Source organism: Orycteropus afer, unplaced genomic scaffold (genome assembly GCF_000298275.1).
Source record: "Orycteropus afer afer isolate SDZICR_OR568_19922 unplaced genomic scaffold, OryAfe1.0 scaffold00216, whole genome shotgun sequence".
In the NCBI taxonomy this organism is placed as follows: Eukaryota; Metazoa; Chordata; class Mammalia; order Tubulidentata; family Orycteropodidae; genus Orycteropus; species Orycteropus afer.
The window spans coordinates 2,437,481-2,457,714 of record NW_006921803.1 but is presented as its reverse complement, the minus strand read 5'-3'; positions in this window follow the sequence as shown (position 1 = coordinate 2,457,714).

Sequence of the window (20,234 nt, the reverse complement as noted above, 5' to 3'; positions counted from 1 at the left end):
GTTTTTCATCTCTCTTCTTCCCTTGGTGTGTTCTAGAATTGTGGAGAAAAATGCATCCTGTGGCCACAGGAAAACAGTCTGAATCAATCAAGGATTATTGATAATTTTTATTAACTGGAGAGAAGAAATGGCCTTTGGAAACATACACAATCCAGAGAAGTTCTGTAAAGGGAGCCAAAGGTAGTTATTTATAAATGGAAACTTGAAATTTTTTAGGGGCTTGTATGCAAAAGACTTTTACAAACTTCATTCAATGTTTTGTAATTTTTAGGACAAATGCCAAAATAAGGGTTGGGGGTGTTAGTGTCCAGAGGTCCCCATCTAGGAGCTTAAATGTTTACTTCTTAGTCTTTCTTTTCAAAAAAGTTTAAGTTTTTTTTTTTTTTTTTTTAAATAAAATCATCATTATTAACTCATTACACTATGGGCCCTGGATATGAAAAAATTGATTACCTGATCTTTAGTTCCTTACTCTATACTATCTATCTCTAATTTTGTTGTTGGGAGATTATTAGACTATCAACACTCTTCCTGAATAATCAATCTGGTTAATTTAGCCTATAAACCACTTTTTCCCTTGTGTCTGGTGTAACATATTGTTTAGTAATGTGCCCACTAAAGCATAAAAGTAACTCTCCCAGAAATGGAAAAGGAAACAGCACTCAGATTTTGAACTTGGGCATTTTATGTTTGACCGTCTTCTGGGACTTTTTATTTATTTTTTTTTCAACCATGTGACTAACATTACCTCATTGTGCTCAGCAGCTAAACAAAATGCACAGTGCTATATTCTGAAGTGGCCACTCATTCTTTATTGCTTTTATGACAAAGCTGTCCCTCCACATGTCTGTTCTGCCCTCTGACCCAAGGCGTTTGCTTCAAGGAAGCATGCCAGATGGTGGAGAAAAGTGGTGGGTCAAAGAACAACCCTCAAGGGTCAGGAGTCACCAAATCCTTCTTCACAAAGCAAACTTAAAAGCAACAATTTCACCAAAAGCTATGGAGTGCTTTCACAGTGGAAACAAAGGTAGGAAGGGTAGACCTAAATTACATATTTTGCTTCCAGGGCCTAATGGTTTTAGGTATAGTGTCCATTGACTAATATGAGAGTAAGTGATTTATGAGAAACAATAAAAAGACAAGTTGGACAGATGGAGCAATCCTATACTCAGCAAAGAGCAGCCAGGTGAATAGTTTGTGTGTGAATGAGTATTCTAAGTTCTGGTCAGAAAATGAGATATGTGATTCAGGTCCCCTTTCTTCTTTAGAGGTGATTGTTGAAAGTTGAGGCCAAAAGAGACAGCCCTAAAAAAGATCAGGACCCCAAAGGAAGCATCCAGATGCGGTGTTTCTTTCTCTCGTTGAGCATGGTACTGTGTCAGTAACGTAAATACCTGTGGCAGGAGAATGTTGAGAGTCTTTTTCATATAACTGTTTTCAAAAGCAATTTAATGAAATGCTTATTAGCCATTTTATAGGACTGTGAATTTTAGAGACAACATTATAGCGGTAGTTATTCCTTGTAGATAAGCTGGGCAATTGATACTCATTTTAACTTCTCCTATGCAGATAATGAAGGTAGTATAATGTGTCTGTAAAATGTATTAAGATTATACCGAGAATCCTAATTTTAAAAAAAATAATTAAAGAGTGAACAAATACTGAAATTTTCCTATTCTAGACATTGAAATATACTGTAACTTAAAAATTATTTCTGGGCTAAATAATATTATGCATGACTTTCAGAGTGAAGTGTGTCTCTCAATTGCTGAGACATAAGTGACATATTTTTTATGGTAAAATGAATTTTCTGGCTATAAGTCAGTATGAAATAGAGTTTATTTGGGATTTCAAATTTAGAGGCTATTTCTAGGGCTGTCTATATCCTTAATAGGTTACAAATTTCTATAATATATTATCCTTGAAAACAATGGTAATCATAGCTACTCTTTGAGGATTACCAAATTAACATTTAATAATACGAGTTAATGATATTGTTAGGTGTTGGTGAGTGGACTCCTACTCACAGTGATCTTATGAATAACAGAATGAAATGTTGCTTGGTCTTGATTGTTGCTGTGTTATTGGGTGGCTTTTATAGACAAGAAACATTACAAGGTACTTTAGAGCCATGCTTAATTTTATTTTCCCAACTCTACCAAAAGTGACAGAAACTAGTATTTATTTAGTGTTTACAAAGTATCAATTTCTGGGTTTATTGCTTTACATATATTATCTCATTAAATCCTCAAAACAACCCAAGACAATTGCTAGTGCAATTTTATAAGTGAGGAAATGGAAGTTTAGGGAGATTAAACAACTTTCTCAAGATCATACACCTGGGAAATGGCAGAAATAGTCTGGAACCTAAGGTACTCTAATGTGAATGCACAAGTTATTAATCTCTATTCTAGGTATTATTATCTCTACAGTATTAGCAAGAGAGCTGTAGTCCAGAGATACTGAGTCTCACCCAAAGTAACACTGCTAGCAAGAGACAAAAGGGATGTGCAAACTCTGATTTTCCAGACTTGAAGACCCACATAAGATATTGTAGAAGCATTCCCAATAGATTTCCATGTAGCCACCGAGACAATCATATGGTCTACTATGTTAGCAATGGTAAACTAAAGAGGCATGATGTCACATTTATCATCAAAAAGAATATTTCAAGATTTATCCTGAAGTACAATGCTGTCAGTGATAGGATAATGTCCATACACTTACAAGGAAGACCAGTTAATGCTATTCAAATTTACTCGACAACCACTAAAGCCAAAGATGAAGAAACTGAAGATTTTTACCAACTTTTGCAATCTGATATTGACCAAACATTCAATCAAGATGCATCAATTATTGCTGCTGATTGGAATGTGAAAGTTGGAAACAAAGCAGCAACATCGGTAGCTGGTAAATATGGCCTTGTTGATAGAAATTACACCAGAGATCACATGATAGAAATTTGCATGACCAATGACTTATTCAATGCAAATACCTTTTTTAAACAATATAAAATGAGTGTACCTGTGGACCTCAACAGAAGGAATGCACAGGAATCAAATTGACTACATCTGTGGAAAGAGATGATGAAGCTCAATATCATCATTTAGAACAAGGTCGGGGCTGACTGAGGATCAAACCATCAATTGCTCATATGCAAATTTAAGATGAAACTAAAGAAAATTAAAGCAAGTCCACAAGAAGCAAAATATGATTTTGAGTATATCCCACTTGAATTTAGAGACAATCTGAAGAATAGATTTGATGCACTGAACACCAGTGACCAAAAACCAGATTGTTAGGCTGAAGCAAACCCAAGCCACCAACATTTCAGTTAGCAGCTTCCTCCGGGTATCAAGCCCTGATGAGACAGCCTGATAAGACAACCGAAGTGACAGAACCCGCCCAGACTGGAAAGTCCCATGCAGTGGCAAACTTCCTCTTGTGAAGCCCCTCATGCTAATTAAGTGCAGACCCATACTAACAGCTAATTGGACCCCACCATTTCCTTAGTGTCCCTACTTAGGTCCTCCACAAGACTATAAACCCTCCCCTCCCCAGCCAGACCGTGCGACTTCCCGGGGCCCTCTCAGGGACCCATGAACCTCTCCTGGGCCCCTCTCGGGGACCTGTAAACCTCCCCCGGAAACTCAGAATAAAAACTTCTCTTTAACCTCACTTTTGTGTGTCCTCTTTTCCTTACTGTGGCCTTACACAGATGAGCTATGAGATGACATGAAGAACATGAAGGAAGTAAAGGGTCACTAAAAAGATAGGAAAGGAAGAAAAGACCAAAATGAATGAAACGCTAAAACTTGCTTTTGAATGGAGAGTAGCTAAAGAGAATGGAAGACATGATGAAGTGAAAGAATTGAAACTGAATTTCAAAGGGCAAGAATTTCAAAGGACAGCTTGAGAGACAAAGTAAAATATTACAATTAAATGTGAAAAGGCTTGGAGATGGAAAAGCAAAGAGAAAGAACACTCTTGGCATTTCTCAAGCTGAAAGAACTGAAGAAAAAATTCAAACCTCGAGTTGCAGTATGGAAGGATTCTAATGACAAAATATCGAACAACGCAGGGAGCATCAAGGAAGGCTGAAGGAATGCAGAGTCACTGTACCAAAGAGAATTGGTTGATGTTCTTCAGCCATTTCAGGAGAGAGCATATGATCAAGAACCAAGGGTATTGCAGAAAGAAGTCCAAGCTGCACTGAAGGAGTTGGCACAAAACAAACAAACAAACAAAAAGGCTCCAGGAGCTGATGGACTACCCATTGGGGTGTTTCAACTAATGGATCGAGTATTACAGGCACTCACTTGTTTGTGCCAAGAAATTTGGAGGACAGACACCTGGCAAAATTACTGGCTGGAAGAAATTCCTATTTATTGTGCCCATTCCAAAGAAAGGTGATTCAAAGAACATGGAAATTATTGAACCATATCATTAACATCACACACAAAATTTTGCTGAAGATAATTCAAAAATGATTGCAGCAGTATATCGACAAAGAACTGCCAGAAATTCAAGCTGGATTCAGAAGAGGATGTCGAACAAGAGATGTCATTGCTGATGTCAGATGGATCTTGGCTGAAAGAAAAAAAATACCAGAAAATGTTTACTTGCATTTTATTGATTATGCAAAGGCTTTTGATGGTGTAGATCATAACAAATTATGGATAACACTGTGAAGAATGGGAAATCCAGAACACTTAATTGTGCTCATCATGATGAACATTTATATAGACCAACAGGCTGTCATTCAAACAGAACAATGGGATACTGCATGGTTTAAAATCAGGAAGGGTGTGCGTCAGTGTTGTATACTTTCACCATACTTATACAATCTATACTGCAAATAATCAGAGAAGTTGGATTACATAAAGAAGAATGTGGCATCAGGATTGGAGGAAGAACTCTTTAACTGTCTGCAATATGCAGATGACAAAACCTTGCTTGTTGAAAATGAAGAACACTTGAAGTACTTACTCTGATGAAAATCAAAGACTATAGACTCAAGTACAGGTTGAGATGAATTACATCTCAACATAAAGAAAACAAAAATCCTCACAACTGGACCAATAAGCAACATGACCATAAATTGAGAAAATATTGAAGTCAAGGATTTCATTTTACTTGGATCCACAGTTAACATCCATGAGAACAGCTGTTAAGAATTCAAAAGATGTATTGCACTGGGCAAATCTGTTGCAAAAGATCTTTTAAAAGTATTATAGACCAAAGATGTCACTTTGAAGACTAAGCTGAGCCTGACTCAATCTTTGGTATTTTCAATAGCTTCATAGGCATGTGAGAGCTGGACAGTGAAGAAGACCACAGAAGAATTGGTGCCTTTGAATTGTGATTTTGGCAAAGAATATTGAAAGTACCATGGACAGCTACAAGAATGACTAAATCTATCTTGGAGGAAGTACACCCAGAATGTTCTTTAGAGGTGAGAATGGCCAGACTTCATTTCTCATACTTTGGTCATGTTATCAGAAGGGACCAGTCCCTAGAGAAGGACATTATGTTTGGTAAAATAAAGGGTCAGTGAAAAAGGGGAAGACCCTCAACAAGATGGATTGACTCAGTGTTTGCAATGATGGGCTCAAGCATAGCAAAGACTGTGAGTATGGCACAGGACCTGACAGTGTTTCGTTCTGTTGTATGTAGGGCCATTATGGGTTGGAAATGACTTAACAGTGCCTAACAACAACCCCAATAAAGAAACTGATGTTCTCCATTATTTCTGTAAAATGTACATACTGGTGGTCATTGCATCTTTAGTACTCGTGGCTAGGGGGATGCTTTCTAGTATGCTGCACATTTCTGCTCTCAGTAGTTGAACTGTGTGTTTACAACTTTGTATCTTCCAAAGCAAAGATATTACCTTGAGGACTAAGATATGCCCAACCCCAAGGTATTTTCAATCACCTTTTATGCATGCAAAAGCTGGACAATGAATAAGGAAGACTGAAGAAGAGCTGATGCCTTAGAATTATGGTGTTGGCAAAGAGTGTACCATGGACTGCCAGAAGAAACACATCTCTCTTGGAAGGACAGTCAGAATGTTCTTTAGAAATAAGGATGATGGGACTTCATCTCATATACTTTGGGCATATTATTAGGAGGAACCAATTTCTGGTGAAGTACATCATGCTTAGTAAAGGAGAGGGTCAGTGAAAAAGAGGAAGACCCTCAACAAGAGGGAATTATCCAATAGCTGCAACAATGGGCCCAAGCATAGCAGTGACTGTGAGGATGGTGCACCACCAGGCAGTGTTTCATTCTGTTGGCACAGGGTCACTAGGCAGTTCCACAACTCTTTTTAGATGTCATTCAGGCATCTGTTTCCACACCTGTTTATACCAGGTGAACATGCAAATCAGTGAAATAATGAATGTTGAAATAGAATTATTATTACTATGAAAATTAAACTGGACAGAAAGATTAAATGTGGCTAAAAAAAATTTGCAGCCAAATTAGGTGTGAGTGATAAGTAGTAAGGGATTGGAGGAAATATGAATCCTAGAAAAAAATTTTGAAATATTGTTTCATAATGATTCTTAAATTTTCATTCCACTTTAAAGAAATTCCAGGATCACAAAGAAAATACTTTGGTTCTAAACCAAAAGGTTAGCTAGTGAATAGATATTTATATATGTTAGATTAAAATAAAATATTTAGGTTATGATGTTTACTATTTTTATAATTTCCTACCACCTTTTCTGATTAATGATGCCCTATGGGAGGCGCTCTTCTCTATTGTTATCTTCAATTGTCTAGAAAACTGAGGCTTCGGCTGATTGACTTATTAACCCAGCTCCTACAATCTAGTACAATGGCAAAGCTGGAGGTATCATTTAACTTCATTTTCTGCGTGTCCTGTGTTCTGTCCTCTACTGCCTCTCTGAGGATGATAAATTTGAGTGTCAGGTATCATATACCAGGAAACCCTATGGAAAGTTATTGGGCTCAGGTGGACTTTAAAATGTTGCCCATTTCATTTCCTGCTCTCAGAGAATTTTCTGACTTTTTTTCCACCCAATTCCCAGATAGATATTAATCTATTTGATTTTCAAAAACTCTAGGGAAAGATATTTCATCATATCATATTACGATTATTGTTGTTATAAGAATTTTATTTTCCTTAGAGACTCTACCAATAGACACTCCTTATAAGATGTAGAGCTTTTAAGCAATAGGAAGGCACTGGGATGACTTATAATGACATGACAACATTGCTGAAGGTGTTAGTCCAAGAACTTCTCTACTTCATACTGTCTTCCCCAACTACTTACTTGACACTTCCTGAATTATTCAGAAGTGAAAAAAGTTACTGTGTTTTAGAGTTGGTTGTTAAAATCATTTTGAAGATTTTTCTGTAACCAATTTCTCTATTGAATTAACAGGAATACCAGCATCCCTGTAGGGTTTCCCAGAGAGTGATCTGTGATCGTATTTTCTTGAAAATTGAAATGGAGTAATGCTGGACAGGGGAGTAATTGCCGTGTGTACACCTTTGTCTCAAAACTTATCAAGGTAATGCCCAAATCCTATGTATTAGTTACTATGGCTATGTAACAAATTACTCTGCAGTTTAGTGGCTTATAACACCAATATTTAATTACTATCTCTCACGGTATCTGTGGGAGCTCTGGTAGTGTAGTGCCTAAGGCACTTGACTGCTAACCAGAAGGCTGGCAGTTCAAACTCATCAGCCACTCCTTGGAAGCAAGATGGGGCAATCTACTTCTGTAGTGATACTGCCTCGGAAACCCAAGGAGAGGTTGCTATGAGTCGGGTTCAACTTGACGGCACATAACAACAACAACAACAACATAGTATCTGTGGGTCAGAAATTTGGGAGTGGTTTGCCTAGGTGGTTTGGACCAGAGGAGTATCTAAGTTATGGCATGTGGCCAGGGTGTCACTTGAAGTGAGGAGCCACTGAGAAGTTTCTATTAACCATCACAGTTACCATTCACAGCTGTAAGATATCATTCAGCAAGTTAAAACTGATATGTTCTTGCAACCTCAGTCATCATCTGATATTTCAACTGGGCCTGGATGATCTAAGTAGCCTCATTCCCATGTCTGGTGTTTGGCAGATTGTCACCTCCTTGATTCTTCAGCAGACTGACTTGGACTCCTTTATATAATGGTCTCAGGGCTGCAAACATAGCTGGAAGAGGCAAGCCCCAAAGTCTGAATGCTTTTCAATATTCTCCACTTTGGTTATGTTTGCAAATATTCCATTGGCTAAAGGAAGTCACACGGGCAAACACAGATTCAAGAGATTAAGGAGTTGATGTCAGTTCCTGATGGGAGTTGATGGGTGAATTGGTAAAGTCACATTGCAAAGGGGAGTGATACAGAATGAGAGGAATTATGGAAGCCATTGTTTGCAAACAGTTTGTCAAAGCTTTCTTTTTCCTTGTGGGTAGCTTTTTCTTATCTGTATCACCCTCTAAGTTATAAGCTCCCTGAGGCAAGGCCTGTGGATGACTTATTTTCTGCTGTATCCCTTGCACCTTTTCTACAGCTAAATAAATATTTGCAAAGCTGAATTGAACATAAAATCTCTTTCATGAAAAAGAGATTGTAGAAAGGGCAAGTGGAGAATGAAATTGAAAGACTCACGCTGTCTTGACAATTTTGACTGGATTAGTTATTTAAACAACTGCACAGACCAGGCAAACAAAGCCATTTGATTTTTAGAAATTAGATAATTAGTTTGGCTGAACTGACTAGTTGTTTGGTTAAAAAGGTTGGACAAATTGTGGGTGTGTATACAAAAGAAAGTGTAATGTGCTAATCAATGCTAGTTTGACAATGCTTTCTTATGGCTGGTTTATATTTGACACTCAATAAAACGCAGCTGTGATTTCTCTTCTACAATAACCATGGCAATGCATCATGATGCTGACTTTGCCTATAGTTCACAGAAGTCAGGCTGCCCAAAGTAAAACCAAAAAAACCAAACTCACTGCCGTCGAGTCAATTTCGACTTAGAGTGACCCCTCCTTGGGTTTCCGAGGTGATATCCCTATGGAAGTAGTTTGCCCAGTCTTCCTTCTGAGGAGTGGCTGGTGGGTTTGAACTTCCAGTCTTCTGGTTAGCAGTCAAATGCCTTAGCCACTACTCCACCAGAGCTCAAAGTAAGAAAGGGAAAAATCTTTTCAAAGATTTCAGTTGGAACGTCATTGTTGCCAATGAATTAGTCATTAAGGCAACAAGTATTAACTTATTAGTGGCAATAACAGATTTACTTTTAGTATTTACTTTGGAGTTTTTTATGTTTTTTCATCTGTGGTCAAAAACCAAAAAACCAAACTCACTGCCATCAAGTTGCTTCTGACTCATATTGACCCCCTTTGGGTTTCTGAGGTGGTAAATCTTTACAGAAGTAGATTGCCCAGTCTTCCTTCTGTGGAGTGGTTGGTGGGTTTGAACCACCAAACTTCTGGTTAGCAATCAAATGCCTTAGGCACTACAGCACCAGAGATCCTCATCTGTGGTAGTAGTTTGCAATTTGAGATTATATATTATGTTCAATATTAAAAAAAAATGTTTTAGATAAGATTGCATAAATAATCTAAAGTTTCCAATTTGCTTTTGATTGGAATTTTATTAAGGCAAACAATTAACAATTCTAATTATTTCCTCCTGATCACAATATGTGGAATATCTGATTAATGAGAAAGAGAAAAGCAGGTTCATGTGTGTGTGACATAGCTCATTAAGTAGAAAAACAGTTTTTATAGCATAAAGACCATAAGAAGAAGTAGTAAAGGGAATTGTTTGGTGAGAATTGGAAGATTGGGGGCTGTGTTAAATACCTTAAAAAATGGTATAGCCAATATAGCTATGAAAACTAGATCTCATGAAAATCGTGTGAATTGAGAACTGTGATAGAGATAAGTGTGTCGTCATTCATTGCTGCAAGAAATTATCCCAAAGCATAGTGGCTTAAGAACAATATTATTTATTGTTAAATACTATCATGGTTTCTGTGTTATGAATTTGGCTTGGGCACAATGGGAAAGGGTTATCTTTGTGTCCTGGGCTTCACAAAATGATGTTTGGGTTCCAAGGGCAAAGAGAGATGAGTAAGAAAGAAGAAAAAAGAGAAACAGGGAGGGAGGGGAGTGAAGGATAGAAGAGGAACAAAGGGAGGAGAAAGGGAAGAGGAGACTATGGGGAAGGGAAGAAAACAAAGGAGAAATAACCCCTCCCACACACACAAAAAGAAAGAAAGAACTCTGGTTTAGAGTGATTCACATTCATAGTGATCCTATAGGACAGAATAGAACACTCATTCAAATGCCATAGGGTTTCCAAGCCTATAAATCTTTATGGAAACAGACTACCACTTCTTTCTCCTGCATACTGGTTGGTAGGTTTGAACTGCCAACTTTTTGGTTAGCAGCCAAGAGTTTAACCATTGTGCCACCAAGGCTCTAGGAGAAATACAGGAGAAAACTGTATTCCTGCTTATGGCCTAGCTTCAAAAGTAATGCAACATCCCTTCTGCTGCAATCTATTCATGTAGATATTCACATAGTCCAGCCCAGTTTCTAGGGATGGGGAAATAGAATCAATCTCCTGGTGGGGAGTGGCGAAGTACTAGAGGAGCATATAGGATGAATAATATTGCTGTGGCCATTTTTGGGAAATATAATCTGCCACCATGGGGCAGGAGTAATTATAATGCAGATTGTGTTTCAGACTTGTTAGGTTTTAAAAACATAATAATATGAAATTTTATATTTTTATTTATTATGGTTGGAATAATGAATATTATGTACAGTGCTGGTCAAAGCCCAGAATAATGACTCTAGGGGAAGATAATAATTAGAAGATCTTTCAGAGAATTCAGAAAATTAAGCATTTCTTTTTCTATCATATTGGTAGTGACAAAAACTGAACTCAAATTGGCTTCATCAATAAAAGGAATTTATTAACTTACGTAGCTGAAACATTTCAGGGGTAATGCTAGTACAAATTGGATGAAGGCCTTAAATGAGGGTGTCAGGAATTGATGTCTCTCCATCTTTCAGCTTTGCTTTGCAATTTTTAAAAATGATTTTCTCTTTGTTTTACAATTTTTTCTTAGGCAGGCTTTCCTCAAGTCTTGGAAAAAGAGGCCAACAGTAATTTTAGGCTTATATTCTACAAGCGTGGTTCACACCCACCAGCTGCTCTGTGGGTGGAAGATGAGGCAATTTACTTTCATTAAAATTTACAGCCTTGGAAACCCAATGGGGGTCACTATGAGTCAGGATTAACTTGATGGCTTAGTGGTGACCATTGAAATAGAGTCTCTTTACCAATAATGTTACCTGTAGTTATTGAGACTCATTAGACTGGATGCTGAAACAATGGCTATGAATATATGTATCACTGAGTCATGACTCTGTTTAGCAGAGATTAAATCATGTATGTTTCTGTAGAGCTAGAATTTGGAGTTGGCCTCATTCAAATGCCATGAATTGACAGCCATAGTCCACTTTGAAGTGATGGGTATAATTGTATGTGTGGAGAGGGCCTTTTGTAGAAATACAATTCTGATGTAGGCACTGGTTGCTTATGAAGAGTGCACTTTCAGGTTATAATAGCCTGGGCTTGGAGGTCAGTAAGGAAAGACTGAAATATCCAAGGATCAGTGCTAAAGGGAAGAAATCAAGAGTTGGAGGCTGTTGATTTATTTAATGAGTTATGTATCAAGTTAACTTAATTCTATTGCATTTTTGATGCATAATTATTAACCATCTAATATGGGACAGGAATGACATTTTATTTGCCAGCTAGAATTTCAGCTTGAGTCTCAGATTTTCCTGGCCAAGTCTGGAGGACATGTGGGGTGAAGCTGGCAGAAACTATTAGCATGAGAACTGCAGAGCCTCTTGGAGGTTTCATGCTCAGACTAAGTGAGTTTGAAGGAAGGTGAAAGCCTTCAAAGTTGAATTGCATGGTGTCTCCCAGTGAGATATATTTTCTATCCTAGCCCACTTTGTGAATCTCAAAGAAAGCAGTGGGATTAGAAGACCATAATGAAAGAGCTATAAGACAATAACATCGCATTGCAGCCTCCTCCAGCAGAGATAAACCCAAAACAAAGAGAGAGGCATTCTCTCAATTTGCAGCTGAACATGGTGTACTTTTCATATCTTGTCTCAGATATGGCAGGAAAGAAGTTTCTATTTCTTGCTTGAATTTCCTCTGTGATAACTCCATTCTTAGCCAGGTTTTCTTCTTACGGTAATATGAGGCAGTCCGGTATAACATCCTACCTGTTTAGTAATATCTACAAAAGTCCCGGGTAGCATCCTTAATCTCCTATTGCTAAGGAGGGGGCTGTGCAGTTTCCATGACCCAAGTTAGATCACATGTCCAATCTTCAGCCTCAGTTATTAGGGCTTTCCAAACCCAAATCACCAAGACCAAAAGGAAGAGCTAGTCTCTGTCACAGAAATTAGGATGCTAGAAGGATGTCCATTCCTGCCACTTTCTAGGTGCATGATCGTGGACAAGTTCTTGACCTTTTTGAACCTTCTTACTTTCTTCATCTCCTAGTGATAGGAGTAGTTACTTCAGATGCTTGGGTTGATAATAAAGATAATTAAGTTACCAAAAAGCTTCTCAAAGTTATCAGAATATCATAGGTACCCTTGGTAGATCTAATTCTTTCCCTCTTTTCAACACAATGAAAATATGATCTTTGAGGAAGCCAAGTATAAAATAAGAGCCATTCTGAAATTCCTACTATAGTGTCACTTTCTGTTCTCAAAATTTTATAAAAGGAAATCATGAGCATCTGTGTAATATTTCTGTGGTGGTTAAGTTTGTGTGTCAACTTGGCTAGGCCTGGTTGAGTGGTTGGGCAGCTGGATGTAGTATTTCTCATGATGAGACTGGTAATCAACTCGATGGGGGAATCTACTGTGAGCAGTTGAGTAGCTGCCTTAGGGATATGATATGCTTCTTGTATATAAGAAACAGCTTTGGGAATGGTCTCTAACTTATGGCATGATTGAACCCTTCATGTAGCTGTGTCATTGCTCAGCAGCCTGCCATGCTCTGCTGACCTTGGGACTCTCAATGGACTTGAATGCATAGCCTGCTGTGTTGTTTGGTAACATCGGGACTGTGCCTTTTTATTTGTCAACCTTGGGGTTGTCCACCTCAGCAGCCAGCAGCTGTCTGAATGAAGAAAAGCCTGTAGCTCCAGTGGGCTGGGAGCAGAGGCAGAGCTAAAGCCCAAGGCTGAGGGGCTTTCACCCAGTCCCTAGAGCCTGGCACTTTGAACTCAGACTTAAAGTCTCCAAATCGTAAGAAAAAACTCTGGTTTGTTCAAGTCATCCCATTTGTGGTACATTCTTGTCTGAGTTAACCAGAACAATAGCCTATAGATCTGCGCTCCTTCAGGCAATAAGTAGTCATATTCTGGGGACAAGAGGCGTAACTTGAGCACTTACGCTCTTTTGGGAGTTTGCAGGAGAGTCAAGAAGCTCCACTTACCCACATTGGGGGAAGATTTCAGACCCTAACTGCCCATGTCAACAATGTCATCAGAGGCAGAAATGTTTGAAGGACCTCAATATTTGTTACTTCTCTGAGGATGTTAGCCACCCTGGGCACAGAGTTAGGAGGGCTGGGGAGCTATCAATCAATATGTTGTTGATTGGTAATTTGCTGCTCTCCCGCTTTGTTCTATTAATGCCAGGACAAAAGCTGTGATAATATTGACACAACCTGAGGAGCATGCAGAGATTTGAATGTGTTGTTTGTCAGAATGAGGCCATAGTTACGTAGCTTTAGGAGTACTAAAAGCAATTAGTTGTAACTGATCTTGACTATTAAAGAAACGCCCGGGAGGCAGGTTGTGGGGTATCCTTTTAGTTCCTGATTGATTTTTGCTGTAGGTTGTTTTTCCTAACTTCTCTAATAACAAACACTGTGTGACAATAGCCTTCCTTCTAGCATGTATTGTGATCCTCAGTTTCGTGGTTCTGACATAATCCATTAGTGGCCGCCTTACAATTCTGGGTGAAAACACTGGCTGGTCAAGTGCCATTGTAATGAAAACCTTTGTTTAACAAAATGATTCACAAAGTCTATTTCTATAGCATAATGAATTTAGGTACCATGGAATAAAACATTTTCATTTCACAAAGTATTTGGATATTCTTTTCAAAGTCCTCTTAAGTAATTATGAATTCATTCCTTGCTACTCAACAATTCTTAAAAATATGTACTGTGTGTACTGATTGGCAGTAATGCTGTAAAAAACAAAAAAACAAAAAAATAAACTCACTGCCGTGGAGTCAGATCTGACTCACATAGCAACCCCTCCTTGGGCTTCCGAGGAGGTATCACTACGGAAGTGGATTGCCCAGTCTTCCTTCTGAGGACTGGTTGGTGGGTTTGAACCACCAGCCTTCTGGTTAGTAGTAAAAAAAAAAAAAAAAAATTCCTCTTTTGGAGACATCACATTCTAGTGGACAGTAAAAAACAGTGAAAAATTAAATAGATATATATGTACTATTTCAAAGGATGGAAAGTGCTGTAAAGGAAAATAAAAAAATCAGTTGCCATCAAATCGATTCTGACTCATGTTGAACTGGTATGTTTCAGAGTAGAACTGCACTCTATAGGGCATTCATGGCTGTAATCTTTCAGAAGGAGATTATCAGACCTATCTTCTGAGGTACCTTTGATTGGGTTTGAACGGCCAAACTTTCAGTTAGTAGCCTAGCAAGTAGTGATTGGTACCACCTCAGGAGTCCTCTAAAGAAAAATAAAGGAGGGCATATGACTAGATGGTAAAACTCATTGCCGTTGAGTCGGATCTGACTCATAGCGACCCCTCCTTGGGTTTTCAAGGCAGTATCACTACAGAAGTAGATTGCCCAACCTTCCTTTCAAGATTAGATGGTAAGGAGGGGGTATTATTTTAAACAGGACAATCAAGGAGGGCCTTTCTGTTAAATAACATTTGAACAGAGAAGGAAATGAAGAGAAGGAGTGAGGCACATGACTATCTGGGGAAAAGTGTTTAGGCAGAGGAAACTGTACTCAGGGTAGTAGAAAAAGAGCCAAGGGGCTAGACAGGACAATGTGGAGGGGAAAGGTGTGCTCAAAGGGGTACTAGGACTGTCATGAAAGGTCTTACAGGGCTGTTTGGAAAAGGCGATGGTTTGCTCTGATGATAGATTATTGAGCTCATAATCAAAGTGCAGTGTGATGTATGCTAGAAGGGTCATGCAATGTGTTTGGATAGAATTGCCCCAGTGCAAAATGAAAATGTGGGTACCTTGCTCCGGTGTCAAGATGATGACAGCAAAACATTAACCAAGCTCAGGGACATTCTTGTGGGGCCTTGTGCAATTGCACATTCACACACCCAGGTTTACAGACAAGAGAAAAGTAGCTGGTTCTGCTCAGATGCTTCTCCAAAGGTAAAACGCATGGTTTGAAGTTCTGTAGTCTTTTTATTTTTTTAAAATTTTTATTTATTTATACATTTTTATTGTGATTTGGGTGAATGTTTATGAGCAAGTTCATTTTCCATACAGCGGTTCACTGCGGTGTAGTAAATTACTTAGTGTGGCTTTTCTACCCATAAGTCTTTGTAAACTCCAAGGTGGGATTTGCTATGAGCAACTGAGGAGCTTCTGATTGCTAAAGTTGTCTGTAGTATTTCTGTTGGGAGTGGCACAAAACAACGTTCTGGGAGGTTCCCACTCTCTCAGGTGCTTAGAGTTCTGATGCTAAGATTGACTAGTTTGGCCACTCTGCCAGGCTCAAAAGGAGGCCTCCTAGAGGCAGAACTCTTTGACTGCTGGTTGAGGAAGACATGCTGCTGAAAGAGACATGCACTCCTGAAACAGACACGTGCTGCTGGGAAAGAGAAGCAAGAGACATGCGTTGCTAAGACACCGAGGGACATGCACTGCTGGGGGAGAGACTGTGAGAGACTTGGCTGAGGGACGGTGGGCTGGGAGAGAGATTGAGCGTTTTTCCCTGAACTTGAATTGTAGCCTGGTGCTTCCCTAATAAACCCCATAATCTGTGAGTTCTGTGTGGCCACCGCAGCGAATTATTGAACCCAGGAGGTGGTAGGTGCTTTGGGAGGAACGGTTGGAGAAAGGGCTGGAGGGAGGCAGCATGTCTGGCCTCACAGAATAGGCCTTGGGCTATTGATGGTGATTCTGTCTTCCTCTTGTGGGATTAGAGGAGGTCAGAATTTGTGGCCTCCTTGACCTTTTTGCATTCATATACATTTTGTTACATGACTTTGACGGCCATTCCCCACAAAGTAATAGCTCTCTTCCCACTTACTCCCTGTACTTACCTTTTCCCTGTGTCCTTCCCTCCTATGCACTCCTGCCCCCACCCCACAATCTGTCTCTCTCTGCAAACACTGCCCTTCTGTTCTCCCACAATAGATCACTCCAAGGAGTTTATCTACCTGATATAAATGTTCACCCCATATGCCTGTCTATTGTTTGACTGGAAGCTACAGGAATGAGTTCAGTTCTAGACCTGAAGGGTAACGAGGGGCCATAGACTCAGGGGTCTCACCAGGCTCTATCTGACCAGCAAACTTGGTCTTTTCTTTCTTTTTTATGATTTTGACTTTTGTTCCACATTATTCTCCCAGTCTATTCAGGATCTCCTGCACCGATCCCCCTCCGAGTAACAGTGGTAGCTGGGCAACATCTAGTTCTTCTGGTCTCATGGTCATGTAGGCTGAGGATAACATGGTCTGCTCGTCCCTTGGACTAATTGTTTCCATGAATCTTTGCTTTTCTTCATTATTCTTTGTTCTGGATGAGGAGAGACTCATGATTGCATCTAGATGGCCACTTGCAAGCTTTTAAGACTCCAATCGCTACCCACCAAAGTAGGATGTCGAACAATGCTTTTGTGTAGTATGTTATGCCAAATGAGCTTGGTGTCCCCTGGGACCATGGTCCTGAGCCCACAGGTCCAACTACTCACTCCCTCAGGGTAGCTGGCTCTGGCCAAGAAGCCACCACAACTTTATCCCTTGTCAGCTCTACTACACACCTTGACATTCTTACAGCAGGAAATTCTGCAGTCTTAAGGAATATGTGCTCTTTGGTTTGGTTTTGAAGTTTCTGGTTCAAGTCCCAGCTTCCTTGCTTTCTATCAATGAGACTTGGTACAAATTATGTAACCTAACTTGTTTCAGAATTCCTCACCTGTAAAAAAGGAATAAGAGATCTTGTCTATTAAGGCTTGATTTTGGTGCCAATTCAGCCAAATAATTGTTAAAATGTTCCATAACTATGAAATTCCATGAAAGGATTTTCACTAGTAATATATTTAAATTGCTTCTCCTTTATGTTCTGTTTTGATATCTCCTCCTTCTTCTAATTCCTGAACAAGGAAGGCTTTTTGTGAACTAATGATAATCATTTGCACTGGAAATAAAGATTATTCACCTCTTTTCCATGCAGGAAATCAGTCTCATTATGTGATACATTTTATTATGGGCAAGAAGCCCAGGCGTCAGATTGAATGTTATGCTTTGTCCCATGACATAACTGAGATTGTATATCAATGGTCTTTATTCCTCTGCAGCAATTATTTGGTAAAATGAACCAATTCTAAGTGAGCCTGTGATCTTGGCCTCCTCCATCCTGCTTCTTTCCCCACTAGAAAGTCATTTTTTCTGCCTCTCTTGCCCGCTCTCTCCCCAAAGAGCAGCTGTATTTGTGTGTCTCACCCTGAGAGGGCAGGCAACTGGCTGCCATCAAAGCCACTCTGCGTCCTGGCCAGTGGGGAGCCATGAAGAGCCATCTGCTCTTCTTTGCTGCAGAAATTCAGTGTCACCTCTGCAATAGTCCTATTTACAGAAGGATAATAGAGATATTCTTAACTAAGTGTATTATTTACCAAAGAAAGGGACATAGTTTCAAGCAGTAAATAAGGAGGCAGATGTAACTACTGCAAGTAAGCTTCCATAATTTGCTGCATGGGAATTGTTTTCCTATAATGAAGTGAGAGATAGAAGCAGGTACATTGGGGACATACCTCTACTGACTGTAATTGCAGTGTGACCTTCTGCTCACAAGAATACCAAAAAACAAATGCACTGCTTTTGAGTTGGTTTTGATTCATAGCAACCCCACTGGACAGAGTAGAACTGCCCAGAGTTTTCCAGGGCTTTGGAAGCAGAATATCACATCTTTCTGCTGTGGAGCAATTGGTAGGTTCAAACAACTGACCTTTCGGTTGGCAGCCAAGCACTGAAGCACTAGGGCTCCTTACATGCAAAACTAAGTGACAAAAATACCCGACTTTTTGGAATAAAAATTAAAAATAAAATTTTTATACACACACACACAGAAAGAGAGAGAGAGAGAGAGAAGTAGTCCCCAATTTACAAAGTATTCAAGTTACGAAAAACAGCACTTACAACCATCCTTTTTTTTTTTGCACATCTTATCATTAGTAATATATTCTACATACAATGTTGCAGTGTGTAATTTGCTGATGTTTTCATTCTCATGACAATCCCCAAAGGCAAATAAAGAAAGAATTTATAAAGATATTGCAGTGCAGTGAATTGCTTAATGTGGCTCTTTTAGCCACCATCATCTATTTTGTGATGTATTGTAATCCTAATCCTTATGCCTGTTTGGAGCTTTGGTAGTGTAGTGCCTAAAGCACTTGACTGCTAACCAGAGGCTGGCAGTTCAAACTCACTGCCAGTCCTCGGAAGGAAGATGAGGCAATCTACTTCCATAGTGATACTGCCTCGGAAACCCAAGGAGGGGTCGCTATGAGTCGGGTCCGACTCGACGGCACATAACAACAACAACAACACAACAAAAATGCCTGTTTAGGAGGGGATGTATCTTGAGTCCCATCTTGCTGGAGGGTGTGACTCAAATCACCACCCACTTTTTGATATATTTTAAATCCTATTCTCTATGCCTGTTTAGGGTGGGATGTATCTTGAGTCCAACTTTGTTGGAGGGTGTGACTCAAATCACCAACTTTACCTTCTGTGAGGGTATATATAGGAATGTTCTGGGAAAGTTAATTCTCTTGCTCTGGTTCTGTGTTTGGTTTGTCATCATCTGACCTGAGACCAGCAGGAGAGACAGCAGCAGTAGAGTTGAGAGACTGGCATAAGACGGTGACAAACTTACCAGCCCATGGTGTGAGAAAGCTGTGTCTTTTGGGCAGGAAGATTCCTGGGGGAGTGGGTTGCCTTCAGGTATTAATTGATAGAAGCTGAGAGACCAAGGAAATGGGAAGCAGAGCTGCCTCAGTCTCAAAGGGTAGAACATGGCCTTTGGGGGTAGAACCACCACAGTCTCCTAGGTTTCAAAGAATCAGACCTTCACCAACTTGGTTCTGGAGTATGGGGCTGCTCATTCATGTGGGCCAGTGGGATAGGGCTGTAGCTGCTGCCCAAAAGTGAGATGGCAGGGCTATCATGCCCAAGAGGTAGTGGAGTGGGGCCCACCAGGTTAAGAGGGTGAGGTCCCCACTCAGATGAACTAGTGGACTGGAGCCATCCAGTGAAGGAGAGCTATACAAGTGCTATCCTATGCAGATCTGTATAGGTGCCAAATTGATAAGGGGTGGAATTGTTGTAGTTAAGGTCATATGTCAACTTGTTTGGGCCTGGTTTTGAGTGGCTGGGAAGCTGGATATAGTATTCCCCACAAGACTGATAACGAACTCCATGCTGGATCTACTGTGAGCCTTGGGGATGTGGTCTGCTCCCAGTATATAAAGAGAAGCTTTAGGAACAGTCTGTAGCCTTTGGCATGCTTGAATCCTGCATGAACTTGAGTCGTTGTTTAGCAGCCTGCCATGTTGTCTGCCAATCTTGGGATTCTTAATGGACTTGAATCAACAGCCAGCTGTGTAGTTTGTAATATTGGGACTGTGCCTTTTTACTTATTGACCTTGGTTTTGTCAGCCTCAGCAGCCAGTAGCCTGAGTGAAGAAAGCCTCCAGCTTCAGTGGCCTGGGAGCAAGAGACAGAGCTGAAGCCTGGCACTTTGAACTTGGACTTCTAGCCTCCAAAACTGTGAGAGAATAAACTTCTGTTTGTTTAAACCATTTCTTTTGTGGTATATATCTATTGTAGTGGCATGAGAAGTAACCAATATAAAATGATATTAATAATAAAAGCAATAATAATCAAATTAAAAAACTGAGGCATTCAACTTACG